This window comes from Solanum stenotomum, chromosome 1, assembly GCF_019186545.1.
Source record: "Solanum stenotomum isolate F172 chromosome 1, ASM1918654v1, whole genome shotgun sequence".
Taxonomy (NCBI): domain Eukaryota; kingdom Viridiplantae; phylum Streptophyta; class Magnoliopsida; order Solanales; family Solanaceae; genus Solanum; species Solanum stenotomum.
In genome coordinates, this window is record NC_064282.1 from 68,742,307 (window position 1) to 68,761,693 (window position 19,387).

The following is a 19,387-nucleotide window of genomic DNA, read 5'->3' on the forward strand; positions in this document are numbered from 1 at the left end:
GGGCCATTGTTTCACTGCTTCTATCTTCTGGGAATCTACTCGAATTCCTTCACTAGACACAATATGCCCAAGGAAGGCAACTGATTGTAACCAAAACTCGCACTTGTTAAACTTTGCAAATAACTGGTGATCTTTGAGAGTTTGCAGAACAACTCTCAAATGACTTGCATGTTCTTCCTCATTCCTAGAGTAAATGAGGATATCATCAATAAAGACGATAATGAACAAGTCCAAGTACTGCTTGAACACTCTGTTCATCAAATCCATGAAAGCTGCAGGAGCATTGGTTAGTCCAAATGACATAACTACAAATTCATAATGACCATACCAAGTTCTGAAAGCTGTCTTCGGAATGTCACTATCTCTGACTCTAAGCTGATGATAACCTGATCTGAGGTCTATCTTTGAGAAATGACTAGCACCCTGAAGTTGGTCAAACAAGTCATCAATCCTGGGGATGGGATACTTATTCTTGATTGTGACCTTGGTCAACTGCCTATAGTCAATGTACATTCTGAAAGAACCATCTTTCTTCTTTACGAACAACACTGGTGCACCCCATGGCGAAATACTAGGTCTGATGAAGCCCTTATCTAGAAGGTCTTTCAACTACTCTTTCAATTTCTTAAGCTCTGCTGGAGCCATTCTATAAGGAGGAATAGAGATAGGCTGGGTATCTGGAAGAAGATCAATTCCAAAGTCTATTTCCCTTTCGGGAGGAACTCCAGGAAGATCTTCTGGGAACACTTCTAGAAACTCATTAACCACTGGAACTGACTAAGAGTTGGGGTTTCGAAACTAGAATCCTTAACCCGAACTAGATGATAGAGATAACCCTTAGAGATCATCTTTCTGGCCTTAAGGTAAGAAATGAATCGACCTATAGGCGCTAAGCTACTACCCTTCCATTCTAGAATTGGTTCGTCTGGAAACTGAAAACGAACAATCCTAGTTCTACAATCAACTGAGGCATAACATGAATGTAACCAATCCACACCTAGAATGACATCGAAGTCTACCATTTCTAACTCTACAAGATCTGCTGAGGTGACTTTCTGAGAGACTGTGACAGGGCAATTTCTGTATACTCGTCTAGCTATAACTGGGTCACCGACTGAAGTAGAGACTAAGAAGGGTTCTGAGAAAGTTTCTAGACTGACATTTAAGATTACTGCTATAAAGGGACTTACAAAAGAAAAAGTAGCCCATGTTGTCTTTCCACTGAGTGTACCATATGTGAGCCACATCCTTACGCTGGTAGGATGCCAACTCAACCCTACCATTACCAATCACTTGTATCACTCCAAAGATTTTCCTAACCTCATCAATGAAGTTCTGTGGGTCCTCAAAACCTTGTGACCCTAAAAACTCTGGCAGATTCATCCTAACAAAATCTCAAACTCTAGTTGCCACTGATCCATCATTGGCATTTGCCTGAACTGGAACTCGCTGATTGTTCTGGTCGGTCATACTCTGAGCTAAAAGTTGGATCGCATTCTAAAACTCTTCATTCTTAACCTCATGGTCTGCGACTAGAGGAGTTGCGTTAGCATTCCTAGCATTCACATTCGTGGCATTAGCTCTATGGGGAGGCATGATCTTAAGCGTATAACGATGGATTAGAAATGAGATCATACCAACGCACAATAGAATATCAAGAAAGTGAAGTTTTCCTAAAACACTTCATAGCCTCCCTCTCATTAGATGTGGTGCACTTCACACCCATGAAAAGGACTCTACTTAGTGCGGCTTTTCAGACATCCTAAGACACTTAAACCTAATGCTCTGATACCAAGTTTGTCACGCCCCGAGTTACCCCCGAGACGCGGACACGGGACCTAGGACCACAAGTGATCCCAAGCTAACCCTGCTGGCATGATCATGAGCATACTAAAGATAATAAACTGATGCGGAAGCTAAATCATAAATAAATCTAAAAAGATGGGGAATACCTATATACTGTAACTGAATATATCAAATCTGAGAGTTTAATACAAAAGAAATATCAAACTCAAGATACTAAGCTGAATCTAACTATGTCTGAAATAGGCCTCTAAACTGACTAGAAATGTTGGGACATGCCCCAACTAGATCTAGCAAGACTGAAACTAAAGACTAAAAGCGATAAAGATAAACATGTCACCAGTCCTCGAAGAATGAGGACTCACCACTGGTGCTGCTGAACTGAAGACTGGGAACCGATCTAAGCGTGATCTGGATACTGAAAACCTGAACCTACATCACGAGAAGATATAGCGCTCGTATGCGTCAGTACTTGAAAGGTACTAAGCATACAGGATAGAGTAAAGCTGAAATAACATATAACTGAACAAAGCAATAAAGCAATGAAATAATCTGAACATGATATAGATACTGAATGCTGAGCTAACTGAATGCAATGATCAATTTATAACATGCTGAGACTAAATACTGAATTTACTGATAAATGGTCAATGCAATAGAATCTGACTGAACTGTGGGAGCTACTAATAACCGACATAAAACCACATGAGCTAAATGTGTAGTCCGATGTATACGCCCCATCGAGAGGACCCAATATACCCTGCCAGAGGTATAGAGGCATACTGGCGTGATCACTAAACTGATGTTGCCCATAGAGGGGACTTACACCTACGTGGCTCGTAGTTCTGGGACTATATGGGTACGCTGAAACCCTAGTCCAACTCGGTATTATGCTACTCCCAATGAATTAAGTGGTTAACTAGTTATGACTGAAAGTTTGGCTGACAGGGCTTCACTAAAACGGGCATAACGTTTTACTCGGAGGTCGGAATTTAGCANNTCGGTATTATGCTACTCCCAATGAATTAAGTGGTTAACTAGTTATGACTGAAAGTTTGGCTGACAGGGCTTCACTAAAACGGGCATAACGTTTTACTCGGAGGTCGGAATTTAGCAAACTCGGTGGAGTTGGAAAGATAATTCAATTATATATCTAACCATAGGTCATGGGACACATAATTCATTTTGTATAAAAAGTTATGACCATCTGAAGATGACCCATCAATATTTTTCATCTAACTAGCTGCTAACCTCATCTACGGTCAGACCTACGGATTGTGGATCGAATGATGGTCCATGCTGGTCGACCGTAGTTTGTGTCAGAGGCTGGTAAGGGAAGTCTCGATCCACAAACATAGAGCATGGACCGTGGTCTGATCTACGGACCGTGGGTCTGTCCGTGAGTCGGGACTTAGCAAAATTTTCTAACTGAGTCCTGGGAAAGTTTTCTGTCACAAACCACGGACCTGTAGGACGGACCGTGACTCCATCTACGGTCCGTGGATGGTGTCCGTGAGTGCCATCTGTAACACCAGAAATCTGAAATCTCTATTTTCGGATACGGGGTGTTACATTAATATAACAACTTAATGCATCATTAGAAGGGTTAAAAAGATCTGGAGGATTTTTGACATTTTTTGTTGTCAACCATCTCAATATCCTTGGAGATGAAATCTCTTCTTTTGCAATTACTTGATGCCTCAAATGAGGAATGACTTGAAATGCCCAAGCCTATAAAAATAGAAAACATGTCACAAATTAAATGTTGAATTATTCAATAATACATAAAAATATTAAGAACATTTAGGTTTACCATGAAAGCCCATGGAAAGCCAAATAAGTTACTAGTCTTTGGAGATAAAGGACCCAACAAGTATTTGATAGTTAATTCGTCGCTTTCATGACCCCAAGGATAGTTATTGAAGCCTCAATATCCTCAGATAACCTAAGTTTAGTTCAACAAGGGACACCAAGTCCTGCTCCTCAGTTGACTGTTCCTTAATTGTTTGTGCTTTTCCTTTCTTTCGTCTTCGCGGTTGTTTTTTGGTTGCGAAAATAGGGATTGGCTTAGAAGGAGAATGCCATTTTAACCCTGTAACTATGGCAAACTCTTTTTTACCAAAGAAGAGTGGCATGCCACAATAATTAATCAACACATCATCCTTCTTTTCATTATTATAGAAAATGAACTTTCTTTCCAGAAGTTCATATACAGTGCTCATTTAAAAACGTGCATTATTATTCATAGGCAAATCAAGATATTACCCAAATTAAGTATTCCTAAAAATATCTTCCAAATCATTCTCCCGGAGTGTCTTCCTAAAGGAGTCGAAAATTTTCCCATAACTGACCTTATAATGCTATCACCAGTAGCATTAGGCTGGAAATGCACAGGAAAGGTGTGTGCATTGACAATTTTGATCCCATCATTCTCAACTTCACTTTTTTTCTTCTACCTCAACTTCTATTTTCTCGTCTTCTTTTAGAACTTCTTATTTTTTCCTTCTTCTTCCTCAACTTCTTTATTTTATCCTTCTGCTTCCTCAACTTCTTTATTTTTTCCTTCTTCTTCCTCAACTTCTTTTTTTCCTTCTTCTTCTTCCTCAACTTCTTTCTTTTCATTCTTCTTCCTCAACTTCATTTTTTCTCTTCTTCTTCCTCAACTTCATTTTTTGCTTCTTCTCTTTCTTCATTATCATCAACATCATTTGTATCGTTTCTATCATCATCATCCTCATTTTTTTTCTTGCTCTTCTTCCTCTACATCAACTTCATGAAGAATTTCAAGATTTTCTTGAGAAACTCCTGGTTCTACTTGAAAAGAAGAAACTCCTGGTTCTACTTGAGAAGAAGAAACTGCTTGAGATGCAAGCTCTTCTAAAAGAGTGGAACTGGAATTTCCTTCTCCTTCATACCAATTTTAGTCTTGAGTTTCTTGTTGATCTTTGTGTCAGTTGTTTCAATTGTTACTTCAGTTTTTCTTTTGATAGGAGGCATTATATTTGTATCTGTAACCACAAAATAAAATATTTCTTAACAAAAATAACAACAGCCAAACACAAAACAACACAACACAAAACAACACAAACAACAACACATCTACAAATATGATTCAATACCACACATGAACCAATCAACAAACCACAAAATCCTACCTTAACCCTAACCAACCAACTACAATTTGAATCTTTTTGAAACTACATAATATTTCAAAAGGAATAACAACCAACCAAACCACAAAACCAACCCTACAAACAAATACGTGATTAATACCAACAAACATTTCAAAACCTTAATTAAATTTAACTTGAGAAGATATCGATGATAAATTAGAAATGAGGAAAACGACGACGCGCTGTAACTATTGTAGAGAAAGAGAAAACTACAACAGATTACACTTATGTGGTAGAAAATAATGCAACCATAACTGGATCTATGAAGAAGAATAATGGAGAAACAAGAGAGACATGAGGAAAGAAAGAAATACAAAACAAAAATTAAATTTGAAATATGAAACAACCTTTTATATAAGAGAGAGAGAAATGACAGTTGTTTCAATCCTTTTAAATTTTTCTAAATTTTGACTTTATAATGTTGCAACATTGACAATTCAAAGTGACATATGTTGCCACATATATCCTTTCTGTTGGGGGCACATGCAGATAATTCTGTGATTTTTTTTAACAATAGAGGCTATATATGTTGCCACATATCACCTTTCTGTTGTGTGATTTTTTACAACAAAGGTTATATATGTTTCCACAGACACCACATTTCCTCTTTTCCTACATAATTGACATTTGTTCCAACAAAATAAATATAATAATAATAATAATAGTCATTAATATATCAGCAAAAATGAACACTTCACCAATAATTTTTTACAGCTTATCAACAAAAAGGTAATTCAAAATGGTATACATAACCATCAAACTAAATCTAATTAATGGTGATAACCACAATATTTTCATCTTGAGATATGAACTTTGCTTTTTTAGGTCTAGGCCTCTATGGATCTTCATTGTTACTAATATAGCCACTCCGAGCCTTAAAAATCCCATAATTTCATAGGAGTAAAACATATCTCATGCGGAGGTATTGAGAAATAATTCCATAAGATTGTATTTGTAGTCTATCATTAAAAAACTCAGCTTACACAAAACAAAAAATCCACAATCTCTACATGGTATATCATCAATTAGAAAAATATAATAAACTAACAACTAACAATATCACACTTCGACAGTGGTAAGACAAAAAAAATAATGTGATACGTACAGACTATTGTTTGTTTGTTGGGCAATATCAGTAACACGTTTGACTTTGAATGGTGAGATTTTTTCCTGTCCTGGTAAGATTCAAGAACTGACCAGTTGGTTCGATCATTTTTCACAAAAAATCCGCTGGATTCAAGGTACTTTGGCAATATTTTTGACAACTTTTGAATCTCGAAGGATAATTTTCTATTAGTCCTAGATGAGGACATCAAATCATACACCTTTATGCACCGTTCCTTCAATACAATGACAGATAGGACCCCGATGAAACTCCCCATTACAATTTACAAGGACATAAACCTTATATGTGAGGTGTCAAGGTAGTCCAATGGGTATACTAAACAATGTCAACGATTTTATTCTCATTTTCAGGACCAACACTAAAATTGTTAATGTATGTTTCAAAAAAAAATTAGTAGTGGTATCTCAATATTTAGAATGAGTCTGTTGCTTCGACTTCTTCCGTAAATAGTACAAAATGACATCCACATGTTGCACAGATGCATCAACAAGTATATTTTTGTATCAATTATCTGTATGTATGAGTATGTCTTAATCATAACATAAATGGACATGGATTTACCTCATCGTTCAAACACCTATTGGTTTGAGGCATTACGTAGAACTAGTCTTTCTTCTTCGGAAATGCAACTGTAAAATCAAGTTGTTTGAATCTATGTTTCAAGCAATTGACTAAGTAGTGATCATCCTTGTCTCTTATGTAATTGTGTAAACATTAAAAATAATTATTTAGTGGACATCAAGAAATACTAATAATAGTTGAATGATTTTACCTTTTTGCATGATGCTTGTAAAGACCCTTGTTTATCCATTGCGAAGGATGACATTAGTTTAGTTGGACCCTCACCGACAATGTTAAAACCTTCAAATGGATATTGTTGCTTCACATCACAATTAACGATTTTCTTCTCTTTCTCCTTGCCTTTTGTGGTTGAGGAAGATAGTGGAGCAGTAGTCATTGATTTTTTTCACTAATTATAGACAGTGATCGGGAAATTGATTTTTTCAATCTCCTACACTTCAAAGGCTGTGAAATCTTCTTGGATGTATGGACATCAATATTATATGTCATTTCCTTAAAAATATTAGTGAGTTCTTTAACACGACTAATAAAATAATCACGTTACTGCTCACATCCTTCGCATCGACAAGAAGAGTGTTTGATGTTAGAAGAGGAAGCAACACCAGCAAAAGATTGAGTCGTTGCCACAAATGACGCTTCTTGTGACATTTTATCTACAAGGAAGATAAAAAAATGTTGAGAGTTTACAACTGATTATGAAATAATAAGGGGTAGCAATTTATACTTATGTTGACAACGATAAACATTCTGTTGCCACAAATATACCTTTTGTTGACACAAATGAATCTTCTGTTTCAATATATGGGTAACCTGTTACTACATATGATCATTCTGCTGCTTTAACACATAAGTGACATGTTCCAACATATGGCCACTATGTTGGAATATGTACCAACATATCTCTAATATGTTGCAACACACGATACATCTTTCAACAAATGAAATATATGTTGGACAACTGAACAAGACTATATATCTACAATTATATGAACAAAATGGTCAATAAAAAAGAAGAACAAAAGCAACAAAATGACTTTACATTGAACAACAACAATACATATACATTTTCACAAAATTAGACCTTTCTTTTGGGTTTGTCGATTTTCTTTCAAAAATAATAAATAATAAGTACCATTACACCATATTAAATTTTCACATCTATAGAATGGTTTTGTCCATTAACCCAAGAAAAGAACTTAGTATCAAGAGTGTGTTGTTCGAAAATTGTAAAATCTTACAAAAAATGACTTACCCATTTTAAGTTGAACACAACCTTCAGTTCAGAATGTAAGTGACAACCGGAGATGAGGAAGAAGATAATGAGGAGAATATTTGTTGATAGTCGGATTTCCTAAGGGAGAAGAAGAAGAGAAGAACGTTGGAGAGAAAAAAAGAAGAAGAGAGAAAATTCTATTTTTTTAAAAATGGTTTGGATAGAGTTAAAGTTCTTCGTATACTCCTATTAAAATCTACAGCGTATATAAAACTTTTTGAATGAAGTTCACCTTTTTCCTCATTGTACATGAAACTTCAGATGTTGTCCAAAAGAAAATTGCAATATAATTAAAGTTTCAATTGCAATAAATAGAAAAAAAATAGATATAATTATTGTATTACCCAAATCTACAAAGTTGTCTAGATGATGGTATTGAGAAAACACTCAAAGCAGATAACATCCTATTACAATTTACAATATGTAAGGCAAAAAAAGAATCTCTATAAAGAATGAGAATTAGCCAAACTATTACTGCATATTATGTCTAAATGATGAAACTAACTTTACCATCTTGTAAAATAATTGGATGGATAGTTGCCATTTACCTTTGTGTATGTCACGACTCGTGCCTACCTCGAGAACAATTGCTGGTCCCCAAGCGAATTCTCATCCTGGCTGACTACAAGCAGAAGACTAACTCAAGCATACAAAAACTTAAAAACTAAATTAAATTTCATTGAACTCAAATACTCAACCTTTTTAAAAATATTCTGAACAATACTCAATAGATGAACTCAGAGTTTGTAAGAAAACAACTCGAAGATACAGACTGAAACTATTCAACTTAGTCTATCTATGAAGCCTCTACTATTACAAAAGGATATCAGGACAAGACCTACGACAACTCAAAACTACTAACTGTAAGGTAAAGGTGAAGTCCTCCAGAATATAAAATGGCTCACTAAAGTTGATTGGAATATCACACGACCTCAACTAAATGCATGTTGATGATCCTGAATACCTGTATCTGCATCATGAAATGATGTAGGCCAAATGGCTCAGCACGTGGAATGTATGAGCATGTAAAGGGAATTCTAAAGCATAAACGTAAGCTTGAACTGATGGAAAAGAAACATACTTACCTCCTCTCAACTCACTCATATCAACTTAGCTCAACTTAATGAAACATAGTTCAACTCAACTCAGAGAAAATAGGGCTTAACTCAATAGTAAGATACTCAACTCAAAGAAATAAGGCTCAACTCAACAATGAGATACTCAGCTTTGTGAAACATAGTTCAAATATGGATACTCAAGGGTAAAGCAACAACAAAAGATGCAATATATAGAAAAATGTAAAGTTGTAGATAACAACTCAATGTATTTAAAAAATATACAATAATACTCCATTCGTATATAAAAATACAAAATTTCTTTGTGAGAGATTCTCTAACCGACAACTATCACCATGAGCTATGTAATGATACAACGTCTAGCCCACGCTGTCAAAACTATCTTATACTTTGCCGGAATATAGAACCTACTACTAAGTAGATCCACTAGTCTATGCTAAAAAGCATTAAGGAATCATCTAAGAAGTATGATCCTTTCTATTCATGTTGGCTCTATGGTTTATGGGGGCTGTGAGTTGTCTGAACTCTCCCCTATATCAGTGGTCAATACTACTCCCAAAATATAACTAGCTCATATTTTTAAAAACATAACTCTTTATGTGTTTTGAGATTATTACTCAAAAATCTTTCTCTTACAAGAGTTGGTACTCAAACTTCTCAAAACTCTTTTGGAAATCTTAGTTTCCTCTTATCTTAAATGTAAAAACATTTACCCTTGGGAATACTTAGTTCCTATATATCATTATAAATAAAATGAACTCAGCTCTACTCTTCCTCAAGTCAGTGCTCAAGTCTTTAAAAAAAGTTTTAAAACAATTTGTAAAAAGACTTCTTAAAATAGGGTTCATGCCGAATCATGGACGTGAACGACTCAATTCAAGGTTGTCCCATGCATAGAACTCAATACTTGGAACTCAACAACTCTAGAACTCAAGGAGTCAATGATACTACTCATATCAAGAATGATCGACTCGGAGGGTTCATGCAGAATTATGGGCATGAACTACTTAACTTAAGAACTCAATGATACTTCTCATTTCAAGACTGCTCGACTCATAGGGTTCATGCGGAATTATGGGCGTGAACTACTCAACTCAAGGACCTTCATGGGTAACATTCAGTAGTCAGGAATATAATCCCAAAATGATTAGGAACTTAATACTCAAGACTTAGAACTTGAAGATACTACTCCTCTCAAAGATACTAAATTGATGGAGTTCATGCATAATTTATAGGCATGAATGACTTGACTCAAGGGTCTAAATAACAATATGGAACTCAGGTATATGACTCTTCTCATTCTCATACTTACTTCCTCAAAACTTAGGTCAAATCGATAGTTGATCTCAAAGGATTCACAATTAAACACAAAGACTTTCTTGAACTCTACTCTTAACTCTTTCTTGAATTTGAATTATGAATGCAAGAGTTATGATTCATGATGTGAAGGATCTCGATGATAGTGTAGACTCATAAATACATTCTCCTCCAAATTCTTTTGGATTCATATACTGAACACACTTAGGTAAAAATCCCAATCAAGGCCTACCAAAACAATCACTCATTTGCAACTCTCATCTCAAGAACTCAACAAGAACTTCATTATCAAAGAACGAACCACAAAAACCTCAAGAACTCAACAAGATTATCAACATACTCAATCTCATGGATGAAATTCGTAAAAGAAACCCATAATTGGCGTGCGGGTGAACAAACTCAACACTATGGAAGCTTACATACCTCAAAGAACAAGGTTCTTGAAGAATCTTGAAGAAGAACTTTGATTAGAATCCTTGAAACCCTAGCTTGAAGGTAAACAATCAAGAAAACATTTATTGAGATTCTTGAATTAGTTTCTTGAAATCTCTATGACCGAGAATTATGATTTTCATTATTGATTCATCATTGTATGGAGGAATTTGAGTTGGAAAGAAGGAATTCTTGGAGAAAGACTTACCTTGAAGAAGAATCTTGAAAAAGATTGAAAGAATCTTGAATGAAGTCTACTTTGATTTTTTTCTCCTTTTGAATCTTCTCTCTAAAACCCTAAACACTTTGGGGGATGAATGAAACTTATTCTAATTAGTTTAGACCCTTAATTGGGTGAAATTCATGTTTAGAATAAGTGGGGATAAGGAAAAGACTAAAATACCCCTCCTATTTTTCGGTAACTTTTCTTAAATAGATAGCCCGACTTCAACGGGAATATCTCCCTCATACGAGCTCAAAAATTTGCAAACTCGGTAGCGTTGGAAACAGGATCCCAAGACCTTTCATTTGATATCTATGGGTTTCCTAACTCATTCTGTGCTGAAAGTTATGGTCGTTTGAAGTTAACCCAAAACTTAAAAAACTTAGGAATGACTTGAATGAACTCTCTTCTAAAATCCTAAGCGTATTTGGAGTTATGAAAATTGATCCAAATCATATTTGTCCCCAAAATATTAATAAAATTTGTTTTAAGCTAAATGGGTAAGGAAAGACCAAAATACCCTTCATATTTTCGGATAATTTTCCTTAATTGGACAACCTAATTTCAAACGGGCATATCTCCCTCATATGAGCTCAAAAATTAGCAAACTTGGCGGCGTTGGAAAGAGATTCCAAGAAATTTTATTTGATATCTTATGGGTTTCCTAAATTATCCTGTACTGAAAGTTATGGTCGTTTGAAGTTGACCCAAAACTTAAAAGAACTAAAGAATGACTTCAATGAATTCTCTTTCATTCTTTTTGGAACTCAAAGTGCTATATCTAGTGACCTGACCTTAACACTTAAGAAATTTTAAATTTTTTGGTAAAATCCTACTCACAACGAAGAAGGGTCCGAGTCTTAGTTCAAATTTTTTTTAGGGTGTTACAGTGTAATTTGGTTGTCATATGAAATGTAGTTTTTCAACTTCCTTTAACCATTTGAGGAAAATGAGTGATATTTATACTATTTTATTGTAGTTCAATAAGAGAAGTCTAAAGGTTAGACTAATTTTAAATGTTCTACAATCATTTTATTTATTCACAATGAATGTGGTGTGTATTGAATTTCATCTCTTTGAATTCTTCATGCTTTGACAAAAACGTAAAAATGTTTTGAGTAAAGTAAGGGACATTCTCATTCACATATCTTACTTAATTCCATCATTAAATTATTTAATGCACATTGAATACTCTTAAAACTGATTCCAGTTATATCTAATTATAGTTAATACAATATATATTTGGTTTTGTAAAATAAAAAAAAATAGAAATAGTGTTTTGAAGGGTAGAAATGTATTTCAACTTTTCATTTTGATGTTCCCACTTTTAGTATAATATGATATGATGATATAATATTATATGATAATTTAGGGTTTGTTTGGAAAGCCACCTGGTATTTGAAATTGATGTAATTACTAGGGTAGTAATTACCAGTGTAGTAATTACATAGTCTAGTAATTACGCTGACCTGTTTGTTTGCCTCAGTGTAATTACACTGTAATTACACATGTCCTGTTTGGATGCCACAGTGTAATTACACATGTTCTGTTTGGACTTTGGATGTACAATTGCAATCATAAAATTATATTAAATTTTAAAAATAAAAATTAATTATTTAAAATTTATACTAGAAAAATAAGAAACTTTATAAATGATATTAAATTAAATATTTCAGATACATATTAATTAATAAATATATGTTCTTAACTAGTATGATGAAAAGATAATTGATTTATATTTTTCAAATTAATATATTTCAATTGAATTGATCATAAAAACTAAAAGTATGAAGTTTCTACAAACATTGTGAAATGCATGTTTGATAAAAAGATTAATATATGAATAAAATGTCATAAATTATTAAAATGTATAACAAAAAGATAATCTAATTAAAAAAAGACTTGCAATGTGAATTCAATATTACTAAAACAAATGAAACTGAAAATATAACATAAGTTATAAATTCAAAACAAAAAATTTAACATAATACTCCTCTCGCAAATTTCAACATAGCATACATAAATATAATTTATTTATTTTTTTAAAAAGAAAACATTGGTCTATAGCCTTACTTAACAATAAATTCTATTTTAATTTAAAAATTAGATTGCTAATAAAATTATGCTAATGAGAAAATAAGCATGACATAAAGAAATATATAACAAATTTTTAGAATAAAAAAAAGAACTTCAAATAATAGAAACAAAAATTTAAACAAAAAAATAAAAATAGAAATAAGAAGAAGAAATTTAAAAGTAATCAGCTGGTAGTTACCCAATTACACCAAATTCAACTACCAGGGTGACTTTCCAAACAGGCACTTAGTGAGTAGATAGTGGGGGNGGGGGAATATGAGTGTTGCCCAACGTCTCTAAATGTAACGACCCAAAACGAGTCATGAGTGACACCCAAACTTAACCTCCTAGGTGGGTGAACCAACGAATTCAACCCCAACTTATATCAATTGTTCAACTTACGGAAAACAACCATAATGCGGAAGCTCAAAACTTATTAAAGTTCCAATAAAAGAAACCACTAGAGTCTCTTACATAGTATCCCACAAAACCTGAAAGCCATCACATAAGGACAATTATTCTCAAAATACCAAGTCTAAGAGTGTTAAAGACACCAAAGTAAGTAAGCAGGATAGTCTATGTCCGAAATTTAAGAACATCATGCCATGACCGAGAGAATCCAACACGAGCTAGAAGAAGTAGCTCACCCTAAAATCTGATGAGCTGGAGACTGGCTAGCGCTGAGGGCGAGTCGAAGTCGATGGTACACTTGCTGCACTCCATAAAAGAAAACACAAGTAGGGGTCAATACATGGCAACATAAACTGAGTACGTATCATCGGCCAACTCAAAATAGAAACTAATAGGCAATAAGTAATAGTATAAAATCAACTATGGCACTTAGCAGGTGGCAAGCAACTGACATAAACAAGGGACAACCATACCAAAGTAAGTAAAAAATTAGTCAACAATATCAAGAACACACATGAGGACTCATGCCTCAACACCAAGCTCTTTTGGGGATTGAGTACATATATATATATATTCCTTTAATGTTATTGTGCCAGAACGTGCACCGATCTAATATATCGTGTCGGAACGTGACACTCGATTCAATAATATTGTTAAATTATCATTCGTTATCACCACTTTTCACTTCATTAACAATATTTCATCAAGCCTTCTTTATTCAAGGCATCACTTTGATAGAGTTTGTTCGAGATTATGGATTCACGGTCTTGGGATTTCAGACCAATCACAACAATATATGAATTATCCAAACCACAACAAGCAAGTACATAAAAAAATTCACAATATCACTCAATGCATATCAATCACTATTAAAGTCTATCTATCAAATAGAATAAACCATAACCTACCTCCACCGAAGAATCGAGGTCAAGCAAGCTACTTTTCCAATACTTTTTCTTTCCTTAATGCCTCCAAACCTTTCCAATCTATCAAGTATATATGCATAATTTGTAAGTTAATGAGTCTATAAACACTCATATTATTCTATGTCTAGCCTAGACTGAAAAACTCATCTAATTCTATAATCAATTTCCTAAAGTTCAAACCTAAGGGTAAGTCTAAATTCCTCCAATTAGCATAACTTTAATGGAATTTAAATAATACGATACACCTAATATTTAATTACCTATGTAAATATATCAAATAAAATTTATAATGTGAGAAGAAAATATTAATATATAAAGATGTAAAGCACTGGTCACGAAACCAGTGGCAGACGGACTAGCAGCAACCCAACACACAATTCATATAAAGAAGCCACCATTCAATTACACACTATAATATATAACCTTCCTTAATATTATAATAACCTAACCTTTCAACCATTAATCGTTCCTACCAACAATTTGACCAATCATCACGTCCTCGACTTTACCCTTTTCAATTCTGTAATCTTTTTCCACTATTCAACATATGGACCCACTAACGATAATCAACCAACTATATACAATTAGAATGCTGGAAAATTTTTTGGCCAAAGAGTTACCTGAAGCCACCTTTTCAATCTTGCTCTACGATCGTGAGAATCTTTTACTTTTCCTTTCTTCTACAAATTATTTACACCCCTAATTATTATACAAAACTAATTATAAAGTGGTGAAAGTGACTCACTATCAATATTAGTGTTATTTTCTTTAACCACCAACTAAATAAATTATTAAAACTACCCCATTAATTCTATAATTGTAGTTACGAATAGTCCAAAATACCCATTTAGAATTTATTAGAAAGTATTTTATGAAATAAAAAGCTCTAGTACTCTAAACGACCAAATGAGTTGTTATGTTAGATACTAATTTACCCATCATTCATCCTCGAACGATCAAAAGAAGGCGAGGGTAAGAAAGGGTACCTGAATTGATAAAAAGGTGTGGATATCTTTCATGCATATCAGTCTCACTCTCCCAAGCGGACTCTTCAACTGGCTGATTCTTCCACTGAACCTTGATAGATGCAATCTCCTTTGAACTCAACTTGTGGACCTTCCTATCTAGAATAGCTACAAACTCCTCCTCATAAGACAAATTCTCGTCAAGTAGGATGGAATCCCAACGAATAATGTAGTTTCCATCACCATGGTATTTTTTCAGGATGGACACATGGAATACCGGGTGCACTCTTGACAACCCTAGAGGCAAGGCCAATTCATAGGTCACCTTCCCCACACACTTAAGAACTTCAAATGGCCTAATATACCTCCGACTAAGCTTACCTCACTTACCAAACCGCATCACACTCTTAATGGGTGAAACCTTCAGCATGCCTTTCTCACCCTCTATAAACTCTAAGTCCTTGACCTTTTGATCCCTCAAAAGATTGGTACCCCAAGGTCTCACTTCAAATGCATCAAACCAACCAATGGGAGACCTACATATCCTCCCATGCAATGCCTAAAATGGGGCCATATCAATACTCGAGTGATAGCTATTGTTGTACGAAAACTCTGCTAAGGGTAAGAACTGATCCCAACGACCACCAAAATGTATCACACACGCACGAAGCATATCCTCTAGCACTTGAATGTTTGCTTATACTGCTCATCGGTCTGAGGGTGAAATGCGGTACTAAGATCCAATCTAGTACCTAATTCAGCCTGTGAGGTCCTTCAAAAGTGAGAAGTAAATTTCATACCTCTATCTAATATGATGAAGATTGGAACTCCATGTAATCGAACAATCTTCCGGACAAAGAGTTTAGCTAACTTCTCTGCATTGTAAGTCATCTTGACTGGATTGAAGTGAACAGTTAGTTAACATGTCAACAATTACCCAAATAGGATCAAACTTACCCAATGTCTTTGGAAGACCAACCACAAAATCTGTTGCAATTCTTTCGCATTTCTATCCAGAAATGGTCATTCTCTGAAGTGTCCCTCCAGGCCTTTGATGCTCATACTTTACCTGTTGACAATTGGGGCATTGGGAAACAAAATCAACAATGTCACGTTTCATTCTACTCCACCAATAATGTTACCTCAGATCACGATACATCTTGGTTGCACCCGGATGTATAGAGTACCTCAAACTATGAGCCTCTGCAAGAATAGTATGAGTTAAATCATCAACATGGGGCACACATACCTGCCCCTTAATTTTCAAGATGCCTTCCTCATCAATCACAACCTCTTTTGCCTCTCATTGCAATACCATATCAGTAATTCTGCTTAACTTTTCATCATCAAACTTCTTTCCTTTAATCTTGTTGAGAAAAGAAGATCTTGCCTCCACACAGGCCAAGAATCCTCCTTTCCCAGTTACTTCCACCCTCATAAAGTCATTAGCCAGAGTTTGAACCTCTCTAGCCAATGTGCGTTTAGAAACTTGTAAGTGGGCTAAACTCCCCATGCTCCCTGCTTTCCTACTTAGGGCATCTGCCACAACATTAGCTTTTCCCGGGTGATATAAAATAGTAATATCATAGTTTTTCAATAACTCCATCCACTTCCCCTGCCTCAAATTCAAATCCTTTTGAGTGAACACATATTGTAAACTGCGATGATCTATATACACTTTATATTTGACCCCATATAGATAATGCCTCCACTGCTTCAATGCAAATACAACTGCAGCCAACTCCAAATCATGGGTCGGATAGTTACGTTCATGCACTTTCAATTGCCTTAAAGCGTAGGAAATTACATTTCTCTCCTGCATTAACACTGCACCTAAACCAGAATAAGATGCATCACAATAAACAATGAAATTCTTACCTTCCATAGGCAAACAAGAATCAGTGCAGTAGTCAATAAGGTCTTGAGTTTCAGAAAACTCTCTTCACACTCATCCGACCATACAAATGGAACTTTCTGTTTCATCAAATTGGTCAGCTGGGAAACAATGGAAGAGAATCCCTTGATGAATCGACGGTAGTAGATAGCTAGACCAATGAAGCTCCTTACCTCTGAAACATTAGTAGGCCTTACCCAACTCTTCACTACTTCAATCTTAGTGGGATCCACCATCACCCCATCCTTAGAAACCACGTGGCCCAAGAAGGACACTAAATCGAGCCAAAACTCACTTTTGGAGAATTTGGCATAAAGCCTTTTGCTCCCTTAAAAACCCCAATACAATTCTCAAATGCTCCTCATGTTCCTTCCTTCTCTTTGAGTATATCAGTATATCATCAATAAATACAATCACAAAGAGGTCCATATATGGCTCAAAAATTCCGTTCATTAGGCCCATGAAAGCAACAGGGGCATTCGTAAGCCCAAAAAACATTACTAATAAATCAAAATGCCCAAACCTGGTTCAAAAAGCAGTCTTTGGCACATCTATTGCCTATATTTTCAATTGATGATAACCGGACCTCAAATCAATTTTAGAGAAGACACAGGCACCCTGTAACTGATTGAACAAGTCATCAATGCGAGGAACGAGGTACTTGTTCTTAATAGTTACCTTATTCAGCTGTCTGTAGTATATGCACATCCAAAATCTAACATCCTTCTTCTTAACAAATAAAACTGGAGCACCCCAAAGAGATGAACTCGGTCTTATAAAACCTTTACTTAACAACTCCTGAAGTTGGGACTTTAACTCCCTTAACTCAGCTGGGCCATTATATTAGGTGGAATGGAAATGGGGCAAGTCCCCAGTTCCAGGTCAATATAAAAATCAATATCTCTATCTGGTAACATATCAGGCAGGTCTGTAGGAAAAACATCCACAAACTCACGGACTATCGAAATAGACTCAATCAAAGGCGTTTTGGAAGTATCATCCTTGAGATGTCCTAGGAAATCTAAACAAACCTTACTCACCAATATCTTAACGTGAAGACAAGAGATTGTACGAACTGGGGTGGGAATGTAGTCACCCTCCCAAACTAGTAGATCTATCCTAGGCTTGGCCAAGGTCACAGTCTTGGTATTACAATCTAAGATAGCAAAATTTGGAGAAAGCCAAGTCATACCTAGAATTACATCAAAATCAATCATCTCTAAAATAATAAAATCTACGTAAGTGTTGCTCCCTACAAAAGTCACAAGGCAAGACCTATACACCTTCCCAACTATCACAGCCTCACCAACAAGAGTAGAGACACAAATAGGAATGTTAAGCAAATCATAATGCAAATCAAGTCCAGTATCTAACGAGGAAGATACGTAAGAAAATGTGGCTCCAGGACAATACAGAAGCTATGCGATTACATACCAGAAGAGTACTTGTGATAATAACATCAAATGTATCTATCTCATGCCTATCGGGGAAAGCATAACAATGGGCTCTATCACCTGTCTGTCCATTGCCCCTACCGGGCTGCGCTCCAGTAGTCCCAACCTTCCTGCCACCCCGACTAAACTGGTGACCACCATTACCTTAGCCACCACGTCCTCCAGAATGACGGCCTCTACCATGACCACCTCTACCTCTAACTTTTGGGGATTTATAAATCTGATCATACTGAGCCTAACTTTGCTTTAGATATTTCCTGATATGTACGGCTTCCCCACATCTATAATAAGTCCTGGAGTCGAGTGTAGGTCTCTGTGAAGATGAAAAAGACTGAAGATAACCCCCAAGCTCGGAAAAAGGCTGGCTAGTTTGTGACGGACCCTCAGCTGAAACCTGTAATGAAGAATAAATAGAACGGGGTAGATAACCCCCAGAACTCTGCCCTCTGGAGTAAGAACCACTAAACTCACCTCCCTTACATAACTTCTTAAACATTGACACCTTGGTGAAGTCATCTGGCTTCACCCCTTCTACCTCTATCACAAAATCAACCACTTCCTGAAAAGATTTTTGTAGAAGCAGCTACCTGTAAAGCTGGAATCTACAAATCTGACCTTAATCCCTTCACAAAGCAGCGAATCCGCTCTTGCGGACT